The 19,597-nt window shown below is 38.1% G+C and overlaps 1 long non-coding RNA gene across 1 annotated transcript in view; it reads left to right on the top strand.

Annotated features, from left to right (window-relative positions):
- The first annotated feature begins 452 nt into the window (after window positions 1-452).
- LOC136882277 (uncharacterized) overlaps window positions 453-19,597 on the top strand; it is a 33,012-nt gene continuing 13,867 nt past the window's right edge. The window contains exons 1-2 of the long non-coding RNA XR_011018788.1: window positions 453-638; window positions 2,746-2,873. This is a non-coding gene — a long non-coding RNA (uncharacterized lncRNA). The remainder of the gene's footprint in view (window positions 639-2,745; window positions 2,874-19,597) is intronic.

Raw genomic sequence — 19,597 nt, 5'->3', positions numbered from 1 at the left:
CTAACAGATTTTACATTATCTACAAAACATAAGAAGCGTAGGAAATATATACGTACATTCGAAACACACAGATTGAATACAGGTACTTTCGTACGTGTGTTGTGCGCTACACTGTGCTTAGGTCCTCCGCGAGTACTCGCAGTTGTAAGCGGAGGGGATCGGTGTTGCGCTCTACCGCTACAACCGGATTACTCATCGGTATTACTCGCTCCGTCCCCACCTCTAGTACGCACGCCATGTATTTTCTGGCTTGTAGTCTGAGTGTAATGTTCGGTCTTGGTTGTCCCAGATGTGTTTTTACTTCTATCCATGTGCAGTAGTTAGCTGGAGATAGTGAATTATGCGGGATGTGTATGTATACGGTCGAGGAACGACGCACTGGTTGTAAATTTGTGAAGAGACCATTCTTTCTTTCGGGTTTACTTTCTAAGTGGTTGGCTTGTCGTTATTTAATATGTACTGTGCATCTCGGACATATTGCGGCTGCAGGTTTATTGTGTAGATTGTTCTGTTTCATTTAAGATTTTCTACATCAGGTAATTACAGTTTCTTACGTTGTACACTCTGTCCAAAGGAGTCTCAGACTTGTACATCTCCATAACGAACTTTATACCGTACTTTACGTGATATAAAATAAGGTAAGCTTTATTGATCAGTTCGTATTTAAACATAAAAGATCAGCGGCAGATAATTCTGTTTTTCAGCCGACTGTAGGCTGTCTACATTAAATGTATCTCAGCTACCATTCTTAGTGATAATACATGCAAATTTGTTCCAACCTGGTACCGAATAGATTCTGAGTAGCCTGCTCATGCGCAGTTGTATACACTGACACCGAAAAGTATTGGCACACAAATAAATGCTTTTTGAGGTCTGAATTTGTGCTCTTCTAACTGCATTCAGAACCATTTCAAGAGCCCATGCCAGTAGTGCGCATTCAATATCAGGGACTGCATGTTGTATACATGCACATTTGATTTGATCAGTAAATGGTGTGACTACATACAGTACTTCTCATTGGAATATGCGATCTTCCATCATCCATTGTTTAATATTTTGTAACAGTTCGAAGATGGCGTTGATACAGTTCACAAATGCTATTTACTAACTCACTCAAACCATTATTAACAATCAGCTCTGGAAGCATTCTGATTCATGCATGCTCATTAAGATTATTTTGAAGGAGTTCATAGCCAGTTCGGAACTGTTTGTTGTAATGAAGTAGTTTATAGCCAGTTCAGAACCGTTTGTTGTAACAATAGTTTATAGCCAGTACGGAAGTGTTGTAACGAAGGAGTTCATAACCAGTTTGGATCTCTTTGTTGGAACAAAGTAGTTCATAGCCAGTTCGACACTGTTTGTTGTAATGGACATACAGTATACATTGTAGCATAATCAGTATTGGTTGCAACTTTTTAGACCGAGCTCGATAGCTGCAGTCGCTTAAGTGCGGCTAGTATCTAGTAATCGGGAGATAGTGGGTTCGAACCCCACTGTCGGCAGTCCTGAAGATGGTTTTCCGTGGCTTCCCATTTTCACACCAGGCAAATGCTGGGGCTGTACCTTAAATAAGGCCACAGCCGCTTCCTTCAAATTCCTAGGCCTTTCCCATCCCATCGTCGCAATAAGACATAGGCTATCTGTGTCGGTGCGACGTAAAGCAAATAGCAAAAATAGCTATCGTCTATCAAATAATTTGTTTGGTCAATAAGGAATCTGGCTAAACTGCTACTGAATTCAACATATTATATGGTAGAACGTAAAGAGGCTGCTAGCCCTGGTAAGTACTGTGCGTCGAGAGAAGAACTATGGCTATTTCTGTGTAAGAAACTGGCTTATTAAAATACATAAGGCACAGGGCTTACCCACAAATGTCATTAACATCCAGGATTATTTACATAATTTGTAAGTTTCATGAATTAGACTGGGCTCACCACTTACTATCTGAAGGTTTGTAGATTGAAAACAAAACTTGAACTTACACTATCAGATCATTCCTAATAGTGACTTTCAGATTTGATATTGTATCTGAATCACCGCTGGACTCTATTGTAAAGAGAGTGAGGTTTATATTGGGTGGTGCAAAATGTACACAACCAATGGAGCTAGCGGAGGGAAAGGGCACGGGGAATGTGTCTTAACAGTGGCTTAATGCGGATCATTTGACCTGCAAGTTGAGGAAGAAATTAATAGTTTTGAATGTTTGTCTGTAGAATTTCTTTTTTTTTTTTGTTACAATTGGCTTTAAATTGCACTGACACAGATAGGACTTATGGTAATGTTGGGATAGGAAAGGGCTAAGAGTGGGAAGGAAGTTGCAGCCCTGGAGACAGTTTTCTGTGTTTTCCCATTTTCACATCAAATAAATGTTGGGACTCTATTTTACTCAAGGCCACAGACACTTGCTTCCCACCCCTAGCCATAATGCCATAAATCCTATCTGTGTCAGTGTGATGTAAACAAGTCTTAAAAGAAAAACAAAAGGTACATCAAACCACTCTAGACTCTTGAGTGTAGTGGGCGATATATGTAAGTTGCATAGTCACAGGCTTTTCAGAAGTACTGTGCAAATTAATCCCATTCTGTGGGTGTGGGATGTTCTTTAATTGAAAATGTTTATCCCTAAAGTTCAGTCTCCAGGTAAAACTGGAGGTCCTATAGCTATGAGCACAATATCAACAGTCATCTAAAAATACAGACTCGACGAGAAAACAGCAATTATAATGTTTGTTGCTCATGTTTCAGTGCAAGATCTGTGGAAGCAATCTACATCCTAGAACCATCTATACCTTCACACGCTATTTAAAATGGACTTTGAAGTAAAGATCAAAGAGGAACAAATCTGCTTTGGGGAAATTTCAAATACTTCATGTGTAAGTATCATTCCAGGTAACTTTGTAGTGATTACATTTAAACTTTTAGCAGTCATGTGAGTTTGACTGGTTACATAACTCTACTTTTATCTGTTCAGGAGATGTATGAGTATCTTGCTGTCTATTCTTGAGGCACATATATGTTTGTAATACTTATCTCAAAATTGACTAAGTATATTTTTTATGATTACACAATTGCAGAATTTTATTTGGTACATCATGTCTGAAAGCTGATGAAGAAGTGGGTTTCTCTTTATCTCTCTTTGCTTTGTAGCTTTTGTCAGGAAAAATGGCAGTCTCAGAAGCTCAGATTGTGGAGGGCTTGACTTCTGTTTTCAAGTTGGCATATTAAATCCTTTTTCACCCTGATGGAGTTAAAGTGCTCAAATATATTAGCCTCTTGCGGGAATGATTTCCGTCATCTTAGTGTTTTAAAAACATTTAAAGCTAGTTTGCATGACATTGAATCAATAAGTGTTAGGCTGGTGAGCGGGTAGTCTTCCTCCACTTCGATAATTTACAATAAGAAGAGTAAATATAGCCACGAATTCAAGGACATGACGGGAGGTTTGATCGCCTCTGTCGAAATTCCAGCCCAACACCAACATAGACGGGTTCCATCTAAAATGATATAATGAATTACATGTTTAGATCTAAGGAGTCAAATAATTCAGTGGTAAACCTGTTGATTCTAGAAGGTGTTCGAAGAATCACAAGGCAAAAATGTTAACTTTGGTACTATAATAGTTAATTTTTAATAGGCCTACGGTTAAGTGGGCTACAACAGAACAAACAGTAGCAAGAAACATTTTATCACTGAATAATTTTTCTAATGAAACAATCTGGTGTTTTAAAACATATTGAAAAGTGTTACATAACATAAGAATTACCAGCTAAATTTTTCATAAATGTTTTAAAGTGGTCCATTACAACAAACATGATCAAGAAATGGTCATTATGTGTGCATTATAAATAGTGGTATATATTGATGATGTCTTATGTATAGATGAATAAAGGTTAGACCTTAAGATATGGTGAATATTGTTTTATGATGTAGAAATCACTGATGAAGTGAGTTGGGGCTCCCAAAGCATGTACCAGTGAAATAATTGTACAAAAATTCAAAACTGATAATATATTCTCAGGGCAGACCAAACCATCACCCGTAGTATATTATGTGTTGGATGTCATTCATTGTTATTGGAAATAGTGGATAGTTGTTGGCATTGGAACCTTGTATTCATTACTTTCCCCCGAAGATAATTTCATGATTGGTTACATAACACTAATTATTGTCAGTGTAAATTAACTGAGCAGTTCCTATTCTGTAAAGTATGAGCACCTTTATCCTACCTACAAGGCCCCAGTAAGATTTCCAATGAATTTGATATATCAGTACCTGAAACTTAGTTCTGATTATGGATCCTATCCATACTATGGATGTTTTTTTCATTAGGTAAAACTACTGCAGTGGCTTTTAGGTTACTGTTCATGATAAAATTACTGATTGTGACTGGTCACATCCTTTTTGCCTAAAATCATGAGGGGATCAAATCCATTAATGCTGTATTGATAATTCTATATTATCCTCTTTGGCATGAACAGATCTACATTAATGTTTATATGGGGAGCTTGCTCATTATTGATTTCTCATCTTTTCTCCTGATTGAAAAGGTTTTATAACACTGATGGTTAACACTGATAATTGGACTTTCCACTGTCACAATACTCTTAAGGCTTCCTGAAGTGTTGTTTTTGATATTAGACAGAGGGATTAATCTAGGAGAGGACTATACTTATTCCCTGTTAGTGTGAGGGACTAACAGGCCCTTACTTGCAACATGTAACATGAACCTGTATGTAATTGGAATGGGGGAAGTGTAGAGTGTTGAATATGAAGAAAGGAACGTTAAGGACGACACAAACTCCCAGTCCCCAGGTCAGGGATATAAATCAATTACAATTAAAAAAACCTGACCCAGCCAGGAATCAAACCCAGGACCGTCAGGTGACATGCAAGCAAGTTGCCCCCAAAACTGTGGGGCCAGCTTCATTAATGTTCTATGAAATCTAGCACAACTCGAGAAATGTTATAACAACCTTATTATTGTTATCTTTTTAGGAACAAATTCCTGCAGGATTTCATTAATTTAGTTTAGGAGCAAGTTTAATGGTTCAGAGTGATACGGCAGGCCATGATTTTAGTGTGATAAAAGAGTTGTTGCAAATATTAGTTCAACTACAGTGCTATCCCTAAGACCTCTTAATGGGTGAGGTGCCCTGCCATGTTTACAGACTGCCCAGCTAGCATAACCTAGATATGCACTAATGTCATACTGTAAAACTCCTTAGTTAAATGATCAATCATTATTTTCATCATAAATACATCAGAGTTTAAATATTTAGAGGTTTTGAATGATGCCACAAACCCGTATGGTAATCCACAGCAATGGAATGGTAAACCCCAGTATTGAATGGTTATGAATGAGCAGTAGAACTCTAGAAGTTCAAAATCCTCTGTTGTCTTGTTCAGGGTAAATATACTAAAATAGTTCAATTCTGCAGTTACTGTTACCCGTCTGTTAATATGAATGCCATGAGGGAATAAATTGACATTTTTTTTTCATCATATCTGTTTTTGTACATAGTATTCCTCACCTAGCCGCTCATTTCTGATACCCGGCTGACAAAATTTCTGGGGAAAACACTGCACTAGTTAGAGAAGAAGCTGGTAGAACAGGATAAATTGACATGGAACCCTGCATCATTCTAGTCCATGGACTAATGAGCCACGCATATTAGTAATGACTGTAATCTATATTTATAAACTCTAACAATTATATTGATTATTTTGGCAGCATTTTCTTTTAATTATCCATTTCAGGTGTAATAATGATACCTAAATATTTTTTAGCTTAGGAATCTTGCCTTTGTTTTTGTTGTTGAGTTCTTGTAACTGAAAAATACTGGATGTATTTGAACCCACATTTAGAATCCTCTTATCCATGGATAGTTTTTAGGTTCAATATCATTTCAACATCCATGAAGTGACTGGGGATTTATGTGAAGACTGAAACACTGATTTTACTCTCCCAAAAAATATATACATGGCCAACCTTATTTGAAATCTACCAACCTCACTGGAAATCTATTTGTAAAACTTCCTGCTCAGGTACACTATTTTGATATGAGGATTAATGAGGGAGATGTCTTTTCAGGCTGCCTTACAGTCTTAATTCCTAAAGCACATAGCCTGTGCGAAACTTTCTTTCTACCTGAGAGGAACTTCATATTTATTGTAAATCACTTAGATTTAATCAGTTTTTATATTCACATGAAACAGTAAACATACTGTCATACCACTTTGAGTCAGACTGTTCATTAGAGTGAAAGCTATTGGGACAATTGTCAGCATCCTCTTTTGCAGTTTCAGAAGTCACTGATTTGTACTACTCATCTCATGTGACAATGTTTTCAACCTCACAAATCTTCAAACTCTTTCCCACAATACACTTCCAGCACCCTAGTTAATGGCCATTCGATCCAGTTCTTCCCATTAGCTGCAACCAGTACCACATCGCCTTCTCCAGTGTTTATATACCTCTTATTCTCTTTCTGGTTCAGCTGTCGTAGGTACTCTTCTCAAGAGCTTGTTACAACTGTATTAGAAATCAAAATCTCCTTTAAGTTCACAGAATCCAGTTGATCTAAATCTAGTATTACCATGCAGACATCATCTTGCAAAATACTTGAAGGTGAAAGTTGGTTGACATCTTCAGGCTTCTCAGGCAAGGAGGCAAGAAGACGGAAATTAACGACTGCATCACACTCCCACAGTAGTGTCGTCATGGAACACAGTCTTTCTTCTGCAACATCACAGTGTCATATATTACTTGCACTCCCTATTTTTTCTCAACTCTTTTGTCAAGAGGGCAATGATGTTGGTGAAATTACACTTGAGGAATTGGAAAGGATGGTAGATAAACTCCATTGTCATAAAGCAGCAGGGATAAATTAAATTAGACCTGAAATGGTGAAGTATAGTGGGAAGGAAGGGTTCAAATGGCTTCATAAAATAAGATTATCATGGAGTGTTATTAAGGTACCTTTAGATTGGATGAATGCTGTAATTGCACCTACCTATAAGCAGGCAAGGAGGAAGGATTGCACCTATTAAGAAGGTATCTTAATAATCAGTATATCTGGCAAGTTTTTCACTGCCATCTTGGAAGGGAGATTGAGATCAGTGGTTCATAGGAAGTAGGATGAAGAGCAGTGTGGTTTCAGGCCATAAAGGGCTGTCAGGATCATATTTTCTCTCTTCACCAGAATCTTGGAATATGTTGTTTGTAGTTTACATAGATCGTCTGCTAAAAAGTATAAATTAGCACGAAGGTGAAAATTTAGTAAGCAATCTGGCGTATGCTGACAACTTTATCTTAACGTCAGATTTTTTATTAAATTCTGCAGTCTGCTGTCTTGTAACTTGAAAATAGCTGCAATGAGTATGGTATGAAAATTAGCCTTTCCAAGTCAGTAGGTAAGACATCTATATATATAAAAGCAAGTCGGGCTGGAGCGATGTATATATAAATATTTTAAAATGAAAAAAGACGTGAATTAATGAGGCACTTCCAGAAATCTCAGAAATTTGAAACTTGGTACGAGGGAAACTGATGACCCCAGGATCCCTAGAAAAATCGGAAATTCTCAAAATTCCCTGAAGGGGGCACGCTGGGGGGGGCTCAAATTTTGGGCTCAGCATAAGAACACAGTCATATAGTATATCCAAAACGATAACCTATAGGTTTCGTGGGATTAAAATTTTTCGGGAATTTCCTCATTTTTATCCCCTATCCCCCCAAATCAAGATGGCGGCACAACCTGCCAGACGAGGTAGACAATTGAAATTTGGTGAAATTATAGCTTTTGGTCCCTAACAGACGGAAAAATTCCAAGATGTTCAAATTTTTCACTTTTTACCCCCAAAGATATCGAAATATGGAGGCAATTTTAATGACTGTGCAGACATTCCTTTTGAGCTATTTTTTGGCTAAGCGGTAAGTCGTATCACAAAACGGATGGCACAATGTCTCTTCAATTCGGAGTGATCTACAACTTTGGTCCTGTGACATTTTGTCGTATCTCTCTCCCTTATACGTTAAATTTGGCCGTATTTCTGGATTGTTCGTAAATTTGGTGATTTTTACAAGTATATTTCATTGTTTGACACATTTATAAGAATGATAGGATCATCACGTTAGGTGCGCACATTGGCACGATTAAGGGACATATGTGTACCAAATTTCATAATTCTAGCTTATACATAAGTAGGCAAAACGTAATGTAAAATGTTAAAAATTCACCCAAATTTCACCCTATTCAAAATTTGAACTCAATTTACCCCCTTAATATGGGAGATACGAGGATATGGTTTAGAAACAAACATTTAGAGCGATAAATGAGGCATCTGATGACCCAAACCGTTTCTTAATATCATAAATCGTTTAGGAGATATGAATCTCGAAGTGGAAGTCTGCACTTTTCAACGTGCTCATGCTTATCCGTCATCTATATAAATAAAATCGTAACGACCGTGTGTCTGTACATTGATTATTTTGGCGAAATTTCCATACAGTTATCCGTTTCAGGTGTAATAATGACCATCTGCATCATTTTTAGCTTTGGTGTCTGTCTGTTTGTCTGTCCTTCTATAACTTGAAAACTACTGGATATATTTCCACCAAGCTTCATATTTAGAATCCACCTGTCCTTGGGTAGGTTTTAGCACAAAAAAAAATAAAATCGTAATGACCGTGTGTCTGTACATTGATTATTTTGGCGAAATTTCCGTACAGTTATCCGTTTCAGGTGTAATAATGACCATCTGCATCATTTTTAGCTTTGGTGTCTGTCTGTTTGTTTGTCTGTTGTCTGTTTGTCTGTCCTTCTATAACTTGAAAACTACTAAATATATATTTCCACCAAACTTCTTATTTAGAATCCACCTGTCCTTGGGTAGGTTTTAGCGCAAATATCGTTTCTAAATCCCTGAACTGAGTGGGGATTTTTACGAAACCGAAACTGTGATTTTGCACTCCCTCAATGTATACACAACCAAACTTAGTGGAAATCAACCTGCCTTAATGAAAATTAATTTCTAAACCTTTTTTTCTCATGTGCATCATTTCGATAACAGGATTTAGTAAGGGAGATATCATTAACGGACCGTTTATTGGTACAAATCCCAGCGGACTTAACGCAAGAGCGGGTGCGTGTAAAGCGTACTTCTTACAACTTGAAAACTAACAAGATATTCGAACCAAACTTTATATATAGCATCCATCTGTCCGAGGGTAGGTTTCCTTGGTGTCTGTTAGTTAGTTAGTTTGTTTGTTTGTTTGTTTCTTTGTTTGTTTGTTTGTTGGTCTGTTTGTCTTTCTCTAACTTGAAAACTACTGGATATATTTCCACCAAACTTCATATTTAGAATCCACCTGTCCTTTGGGGAGGTTTTAGGGCAAATATTGTTTCTAAATCCCTGAACTAATTGGGGGTTTATACGAAACCGAAACCGTGATTTTGCACTCCCTCAAAATACACACAACCAAACTTAATGGAAATCTACCTGCCCTAATGGAAATTAATTTCTAAACCTTTTCTTCTCATGTGCATCATTTCAACCGTGATTTTGCACTCCCTCAAAATACACACAACCAAACTTAATGGAAATCTACCTGCCTTAATGGAAATTAATTTCTAAACCTTTTCTTCTCATGTGCATCATTTCAATCACTTACAGGAAAGATAGTATGATCAAACTCTACACGAACATTGCCCCATCCAGTACCCATATGTGAGTCAAATGCTATGTCACATAATTACCCGAAAAGTAATGCAATGTAAGATATTCTTACACAAATTTCAACCTATTCAACGTTTCTGATTCAATGTGACCCATGAATAGATTAGATGCGAAAAAATATCATAGGACCAGCCATTTAGATCGCTAAATACTGCGCCTTACGGTACAATCCTTTGTCGATATGACGTACCGTTTAGCAGCAGTTAATCTGTAAATGAAGGTCTGCAATATTGTAAACATTTATATACTTTCGTATGTCCATCTGTATATATTCATTGATGTCGATTTGTAGCGATCGAGAAAGGGTGTGTCTGCTATTGTAATCAGTACTCCCTACACCGACTTTGACTGCTGGCAGTAAGAATGGGGTCCTTCTCCAACTCCTGTGTAACTGGCATTAGTAAGGAGGGCCTACCATTTTAACGAATAATTCACTTTTCGATTTGTCTTGCAGAAGGCAAGGGATCATGCAGTTTTGTTCGAAAGTCCCCTACTCTATTGTGTGTGGCTCTAGGCCAGGGTGCCCCCCATTATAAACAAATGTTCCAATCTAAAATTTGACTAGCATTAGGCATAGTGGCCTGCTATTTTCATGGAAACTCACTAATTCTGTGTGACTGGCAGTAAGCTGGCTAGCAGCAGTAAAAAGGGACTGTCATTATAATGATAACTGCACAACTCAATTTTGACTGGTGGTAGGGAAGTTGCCTGGTATTATAATAAAAACTCCTCAACTGTAACCTGTCTGAAAGTAGGAAATGGGTCTGCCATTGTAACTAAAACTCCCCAAATCGATTGTGACCGCGCAGTAGGCATTGGGGCCTGCAATTATAATGTAAACTTGCCAAGTCGATTGTGAATGGCAGTAGGCAAGTGAGCCTGCCGTTATCATCACAACTCCGCAACCCTCACTTTACATTGGAAACAACGTATGTGGACCTCCCCATGCTATTTCTCGGATAAGGCTAAGAGACATGCAATTTTAAAACAATCTCATTTGCTGCACGCACAGTCTTTACGTCGATATCCGTGTACAATGTAGAATACAGTAGCGAAGCACGGGTACATTTGCTAGTCCAAGATAACTGAATGTCAGATTGGGGATATGAAGTAGGAACATGTAGATAATTTCAAATATTTAGGATGTATACTCCCAGGCTGGTAATATAGTAAGTGAATTTGAATCAAACTAATGCAGTCTGCTCACAGTTGCAATCAACAGTATTCTGGAAGAATGAATGCAGCTCCTGGATGAAACTATCTTTACATAGGCGTGTTTTCAGACCAACTTTGCCTTACGTGAGTGAAAGCTCGGTGGACTCAGGATAACATATTCACAACTTAGAAGTAACAGACATGAAAGTAGCAAGAATGGTTGTTGGTAAAAACAGGTGGGAACAATGGCTGGAGGGTACTTGTTATGAAGCAATAAGGGCTAAGTTAGGATTGAATTCAATAGATGGAGCTGTAGTCATGAACGAATCATGAGGCAAATGGAGCAGGATAGGTTGCCTAGGCCAATGGTGGAGTCAGTCGTGGAGGGTAAGAGGAATACAGGGAGACCGAGGCGAAGATGATTAGATTCAGTTTCTAATGATTTAAAGATAAGAGATATAGAACTACTTTTAAATAGGGTATTGTTGTGATGATTAGTAAATTTATAGAGACTTGCAGACTGAACACAAAAGGAATAACAGTCTATATTGAGTATGTATGTATCTATTACTTTAACAGGACATTTCTTGATGTGCTCATTGATAACAATTGCATTAGCACAGTGTCTGCGTTTGCCACTATTGGCAGCATGGTCTGAAGTTGCCCGGAAGATTCCTGTATTCTTTATGCAGTACAAAATACTGAATGCATTCTTACACACGGTCATCAGTTTATTGCCTTATTACATGATATACAAAATTGCTATTTGATCTGAGTGTTGGTTCACTCTTAGTTCACCTCCTTGATGTGATTTTTGATCAATCAGCCCCATAAAAGAAGAGTTTTGTTATCAGAATAAGAATGAAACAATGTTTTCAAGGAATGGTCCTTCTCATCTTAATTTAGCCTTTCAGAATATTGATGATAATAATAATAATAATAATAATAATAGTAATAATAATAATGATAATAATAGTCCCAACGGCGGATAAAGCGGATGAACTATCCTCATTCAGCAGCGTCTGTTCTTCAGTGAAGCGGCTGAAAAAGGCGTCTGACTCCAGAGGAGTGGCCTATTGTTGAGGTCCAGGGCTTACAACCTTGGTTCTACTACCGGGAAGGAGTTTTCCGACCCATACTGGTTTGAACAACCAAGCATCATGGAATGTCGTCACAAAAAAGGACACTACCCCAGGTATTACCTCGTTGAGGGAATCTACCGCTCCTAAGAGCGCAATCAGGCCTGTGGATTCTGGGGAGCCTGAACCAAGATGCTTTGAGGACATTACTACACGTACAAAATTCAAGACGAAACAGAAATACTACTTTGGGACGCTGAATGTCAATTCACTACTGAAAGTGGGAAAACACAAAGAATTGACGATGATGATGGACAAGCACAACATAACCATCTTAGCCATCCAAGAAACAAGATACCTAGATGAAGACATAATGGACATTGAGGGGTATAGGATTTATAAAGGCAAAAGGGCTATGAAAATAGGAAAGAACATACCTTTACTTGGCACAGCTTTTGTTGTTCATAAGAAGATTGTTAGTTCAATCGTGGACTTCTTCAGCCCCTCTGAGAGACTTTCCATTCTAACTCTCAGCTGCAGTAACAAAGGATACACACTGATCAATGTGCATGCACCGATCAATGAGGACAACAGACGTAATCCTGAGAAAGTCGAACAGTTTTGGGACCTTCTTGAAGAACAGTTGGAGAAAATACCATCTAAGAACGTCAAGATCTTATTAGGTGACTTTAATGCTCAGCTGGGAATAGAACCACAATTCAGGTCAACAATTGGAAACTATCCTGCTCACAAAATGACTAATAGAAATGGTATAAGTCTTGTCAATCTATGTCGTGCCTTCAATCTTCAGATAATGTCAACATTCTACAAACACAAGCCAAGCAAACAAAAAACTTGGCAATCACCAGGAAATGTGTGTGGAGAGAAACAGATTGATCATGTAGCAATATCCAGGAGAGCGATTAAGGAAATAATGAACGTTAAAGTGCAGAGAGGTGCCCAGTTTGATTCAGATCATTACCTCTCCAAGATCAAAATTATTAACTTCATTCCTCTCAATAAGGCCCTGAAACCAAGAAACAGAATTTATAAATACAACATTGGAAAGTTAAAAATCAATCAAAATGTCTTTGAACAATACCACCAGCAACTGACATTTGAATCTCATGAATGGAAGAACATCGCCTCCAAGATCCAACAAGCAGCTAATACTGCAATCCTGACAGGTAAGAAGAGAAAGCATAGGTGGTGGAATGAGGCGTGTGATGAAGAGCTGTTCCAAAGAACAAATGCCTGGAAAAAGTGGAACTCGACCCGAAGATCTGAAGATTTCAATGTGTTCCATGAAGCTCGAAAAGAAGCAGCCAGAACCTTCCGAAGGGTCAAGCGACTATATGAGAAACAGCAGTTAGAACAGATCGATCAGGATTTCCGGAAAAACAATTCCAGAGGCTTCTATCAAACATTCAAGACTAATTTGAGAGGGTACCAAGCCCCCAGCCTCTGTTTTAGAGATGAAAATGGAAAGCTAGGCTTGACCAACAAAGAAAACTGTACGATCATATCTCGGTACTTTGAAAACCTTCTTAATTGTGATGAACCAAAAGAAAGATTCCCTGTGTGCGACCCGATCCACAAATTACCCAACTCAACCCCTCCTTGTAAAGAGGAGATCAAACAGATTATAAACAGCTTAAAGAATAATAAGGCAGCTGGTGAAGATTCGATAGTGGCAGAACATCTGAAGCTGGCAAATGATGAAACTCTAGATGTACTAGTCAAGCTTTTTGAAGATATCTGTAGAACTGGGGTGATACCAACTGAATGGTTGTCAGCACTAATCCACCCTTTGCACAAGAAAGGTGATAAAAAGAATGTCAACAACTATAGGGGCACCTCATTAGTATCTGTTCCCTATAAGATTTTCTCCAAAGCAGTTCAGAACCGAATTGTAGCTCACCTTGACCAACAGATTGGGGAATATGAGGCTGGCTTCAGAAAAAGCCGTTCATGCCCAGAACAGATATTTAACCTGAAGAGCATCATAAGGTACAAGAAGACAGGAGGACACAGTTACGTGGTTGTGTTTGTTGACTTTCAGAAAGCATATGACTCCATTGACCGCGAGTCATTAATGAATATTTTGGAAGAGTTTGGAGTGGACGATACGTCAAGAAATTTGATCAAACAAACTCTAACCAACACAGTGTCGGAAGTAAAATTTATGGGTGAGATCTCAGAACCGTTTACAGTCAGAACGGGTGTCAGACAGGGAGATGGACTATCGCCACTCCTCTTCAACTGTGTTTAGGAAAAAGTCATTCGAGAGTGGAGGAAGTTGTTAGACCAAGAAGAAACAAAGGAAGATCAATTCAGACTTGGTCCTAAGCACAAAGGGGTGTACGTTGACTGCCTGGCCTTTGCGGATGATCTGGCCATTTTTGCTAACAACATAGATTCAGCAGTCAACAAGATCAATAGGCTGTCAGAAGTTGCTGAAAAGGTAGGACTCCAGATTTCTATTTCAAAGACAAAATATATGACAAACATCTGTGATGGACCAGAATGGATGATCACTAATCTTGGAAAAATCGGTCGAGTCAAGAATTTCAGATATCTTGGTGAAGTCATCCAGCAGAATGGATTAGAAGAGGAAGCAATCAATGTCAGGATGAGGAAGTTAGACCAGGCATACCAAATGACAAAGAATATCTATAATAAAAAGTCTATGAGTATAGGGGCCAAGTTCTGACACTATAACACAGTTGTAAAACCTGAGGGATTATATGCATCTGAAACTTTGACCTTAAGTTGTAAAGGTCAAGCTGACCGGCTGGAAAAAAGAGAGCGCAGGATACTAAGAAAAATCCTAGGTAATAGGTGGGTTGATGGACAGTGGCGAATGAGACCAAATGAGGATTTGTACAGCAAGACAGAACCTCTCACAGCATCAATTAAGAAGAGACGGCTATTATTTTACGGTCATCTCTTGAGGATGACTGATGATCGGATAACAAAAAGAATATGGAATTTTATTCAATCTAAGGAACAAGGCCAAGATGGTTCCAGGAATGCGAAAAAGATCTGATGCAGATTGGTATTTCAGACCAAGAAATTCATGACAGGAGCACATTCAGAAGATTGGTGAACAACTATCAAGGTTTCCAAATGGCATCAACTTCCAGAAAACGGAAAGGACCTTTGTCTGATGAGCATAAACAGGCACTCGTCGCTGAGCTCAGAAGATACTGGCAGGAAGTCAAAGCTGGAACAAGAACAAGACCTAGACACTGAAATGAAGTTGGTTGTTACCACGCAGTCCATAGAGGCTCAACTCGATGTATTAAAAAAAATGATAATAATAATAATAACAATAACAATAATAGTGGCCTGTTGCAGATTTGTTAACTGACACCTATAGAATAACAGGAATGTCTAAGCACTGAGGCAATGAACAATAAATGTGTCATATCTTCCATACTGCGGATCTCAACCATGATAATAAGAAGAGGATGTGTTTCATGTAGTCGCATTACACTGCACCTATCCACATGTGTCAGTGCTTGTGCACTACAAAGGAATTATACCTTTATAGGTCTCTATTAGATCCTCATATACAATACAAGATATAAACTGCATTAGTGCAGTGTCCATGTGTCGCTATTGGCAGCATGGCCGGAAGTTATCAGTGAAATTACCCGGAAGTTTGTGTTGGTTAGGAGGATGTCATAAAGTCTTGTAAATGTGTAATTCAGTACTGCCAGTACGGATATAAAACTGATATTATGTAACACTGTGAAACATGCAAATACTGCACATATTTAATTGATTTAGAGGTATATTTTACACACTATTCAGTTAAGAGAAGATATATGATGGTTCAACCTTTCAGTACTATTAAATAAGGAATGTAATTTTTACATTCCTACTTAATTATAATTATTACCAGTTTTTTAGCATTATTCTTGGTCATAATCAGCCGATCACAAATAAGTATAAAATACTACAGTACACTACACTACACTCACTACTGATCTGCATTTAGGGCAGTCGCCCAGGTGGCAGATTCCCTATCTGTTGTTTTCCTAGACTTTTCTTAAATGATCGCAAAGAAATTGGAAAATTATTGAACATTTCCCTTGGTAACTTATTCCAATCCCTAACTCCCCTTCCTGTAAACAAATATTTGCCCCAATTTGTCGTCTTGAATTCTAACTTTATCTTCATATTGTGATCTTTCCTAGTTTTAAAGACACCACTCAAACTTATTCGTCTACTGATGCCCTCCCATGCCATCTCTCCTCTGACAGCTCGGAACATAACAGTTAATCGAGCAGCTCGTCTCCTTTCTCCCAAATTTTCCCAGCCCAAACTTTGCAACATTTTTGTAATGCTACTCTTTTGTCGGAAATCACCCAGAGCAAATCGAGCTGCTTTTCTTTGGATTTTTTCCAGTTCTTGAATCAAGTAATCCTGGTGAGGGTTCCATACACTGGAACCATACTCTAGTTGGGGGTCTTACCAGAGATGTATATGACCTTTGCTTTACATCCTTTCTACAACCCCTAAATACCCGCATAACAATGTGCAGAGATCTGTACCCTTTATTAACAATCATATTTATGTGATTACCCCAGTGAAGGTTTTCTTTTAGATTAACACCTAGGTACTTACAATGATCCACAAAAGGAACTTTCACCCCATCAACGCAGTAATTAAAACTGAGAGGACTTTTCCTATTTGTGAATCTCACAACGTGATTTTAACCCTGTTTATCATCATACCATTGTCCACCGTCCATCTCACAACACTGTCGAGGTCACCCTGCAGCCGCTTACAATATTGTAACTTATTTATTACTCTGTACAGAATAACATCATCTGCATACAGCCTTATCTCTGATTCCACTTCTTTACACATATCATTGATATATATAAGAAAACATAAAGGTCCAATAAAACTGCCTTGAGGAATTCCCCTCTTAATTATTACAGGGTCAGATAAAACTTCGCCTACTCTAATCCTCTGAGTTCTATTTTTTGTTTCTTTTTTTTTTTGCTAGAGGCTTTACATTGCACCGACACAGATAGGTCTTATGGCGACGATGGAGTAGGAAAGACCTAGGAGTTGGAAGGAAGCGGCCGTGGCCTTAATTAAGGTTCAGGGCTGCCGATAGTGGGATTCGAACCTACTATCTCCCGGATGCAAGCTCACAGCTGCGCGCCTCTACGCGCATGGCCAATTCACCCGGTGTTTTATTTTCTAGAAATATAGCCACTCATTCAATCACTCTTTTTTCTAGTCCAATTGCACTCATTTTTGCCAGTAGTCTTCCATGATCTACCCTATCAAATGCCTTGGATAGGTCAATCGCAATACAGTCCATTTGCCCTCCTGAATCCAGGATATCTGCTATATCTTGCTGAAATCCTACAAGCTGAGCTTCAGTCGAATAACCTTTCCTAAACACAAACTGCCTTCTGTCAAGCCAGTTATTAATTTTGCAAACATGTCTAATATAATCAGAAAGAATGCTTTCCCATAGCTTACATATAATGCATGTCAAACTGACTGGCGTGTAATTTTCAGCTTTATGTCTATCACCCTTTTCTTTATACACAGGGGCTACTATAGCAACTCTCAATTCATTAGGTATAGCTCCTTCAACCAAACAATAATCAAATAAGTATTTCAGATATGGCACTATATCCCAACCCATTGCCTTTAGTAAATCCCCAGAAATCTTATCAATTCCAGCTGCTTTTCTAGTTTTCAACTTTTATATCTTACTGTAAATGTCATTGTTATGATAGATAAATTCTAATACTTCTTTAGTGTTACTCACATCCCCTATCTGGACATTATCCTTGTAACCAACAATCTTTACATACTGTTGACTGAATACTTCTGCCTTTTGAAGATCCTTGCATACACACTCCCCTTGTTCATTAATGATTCCTGGAATGTCCTTCTTTGAACCTGTTTCTGTCTTAAAGTACCTATACATACTCTTCCATTTTTCTCTAAAATTTGTACGACCACCACTTATGCTTGCCAATGACAATGCACAGGTAAACAAAATGTGAAGTTTAAATAATTCTGTCAGTTACTGGTGCCTTGTTTATTCTTAGGTCTTTCAGAACTTCTCAAAATCTGACCTCAAAATTGGGACTCCCATTTCATCACCATCAACAGCTTGTTATTTTTCAGGAACCATATCATATACTTCTTGACCTTGATAGTGGAGTTGGATATGTCCCTGCCATATTTCTGCTTTTTCTTTTTTGCTGTAAGTTTTTTCATGTGAGCTCTTGTTGAGGGGATTTGCTTGGATACAGTGGGAAAGATGCACATACGAAATGAGCCCAATCCTTTGACTGCAGTTTCATAGGATTATCAGCAAGCTGCTGACTATATTCCTCCACATCCAATCTATCGGCACTGTTTTATCACCCATCACTACTCTTTCTTACCTAGTTTTCCCTTCTCCAAAGGCTTCCTTGATTTTCCTGCATGCAGTTTCTACTTTTCCTAGGACCATAAAGCATTGAACATCCTTGCACTTCCCCTTCATCCGTTCTTCCAAAGATGGTTTTCTGCGGTTCCCTACTTTTAAACCAGTTTAATTCTGGAACTATAATTATTCCCATATGAACCTGACTAGTAGTCTAACTTGCAGGGACAGGAAACTAATTATTTTCAAAAATTATGTTTTAATTTTATATACTGAGGATTGGTCAAAAAGTGGCATCTTTTTCAAAGCTATATACCTCACAGGTCAATGCCTAACTGTCCATTAACTGTTTCTCAGTCTTCAGTAGTCAATCATCGTGTGATATTTTTTGAAGCAGCTCTCCAGATGGAGTGGAATACCACATTTTTCACATAGCCACTTCACTTCGGACCTTATTTGATGACCATTGCAAACTTTGCATGGCCTAGAAGGATGTTTCTTCCTTTCTGTTGGAGGAGTAGGCACTGGAAAATTTCCCCATACATTTGCCTGAAGCCGCAGGTGGCTGTGTTGACTGGGCGTTCTTCCTTTTGTTGTTGGAGGCAGGAGAGCAACACTCTGCAACAATTGCTCGGCAAATGCTATGAGAAATTCTGTATAATGCAGCCACCTGCCAGTAACCTTCATGAACACAATGTATGAATTGAAGATAGCCATATGCAATAGATGCAACATTATCTTTTTATAACCCATGACAGTCGATCGTATTACAGGGAAACATGCCAGGACTTGGTCTTGACGATATACTGCATTAATTTTCCAGTTGAATCTTCCAATACCCATGGGTTTTTCACTACTTCCTCTCCTCAGACTCATTTTCTTTGAATTTTCACATCAAAGTCCAAGTCCTTATCAACAGATGAAAGTAGAAGCACATCCTTTCTGTCTTTCCATTTTATGGCGAGAATGTTATTAGCATTGATTATTTTCACCATGTTGATTAATTCTCTCAGTATTGACTTATATTCGAATTTCATTAGAACACTTTCCTGCTTTTGTCAATACTTTACTCATTTTATTATACTTAATTACCATACATATTTTGAGAGCTAACTACTTTCTTCTTCAGTAGTGCCAAAACATCAATAATCTTTGGACTTTGTACATTGGTACAAATATACTTATCAGCAGGACAATTATATATAAATCT

Source organism: Anabrus simplex, chromosome 10 (assembly GCF_040414725.1).
Source record: "Anabrus simplex isolate iqAnaSimp1 chromosome 10, ASM4041472v1, whole genome shotgun sequence".
NCBI classification, from domain to species: Eukaryota; Metazoa; Arthropoda; class Insecta; order Orthoptera; family Tettigoniidae; genus Anabrus; species Anabrus simplex.
This window is presented reverse-complemented; position numbering and strand designations above follow the sequence as displayed.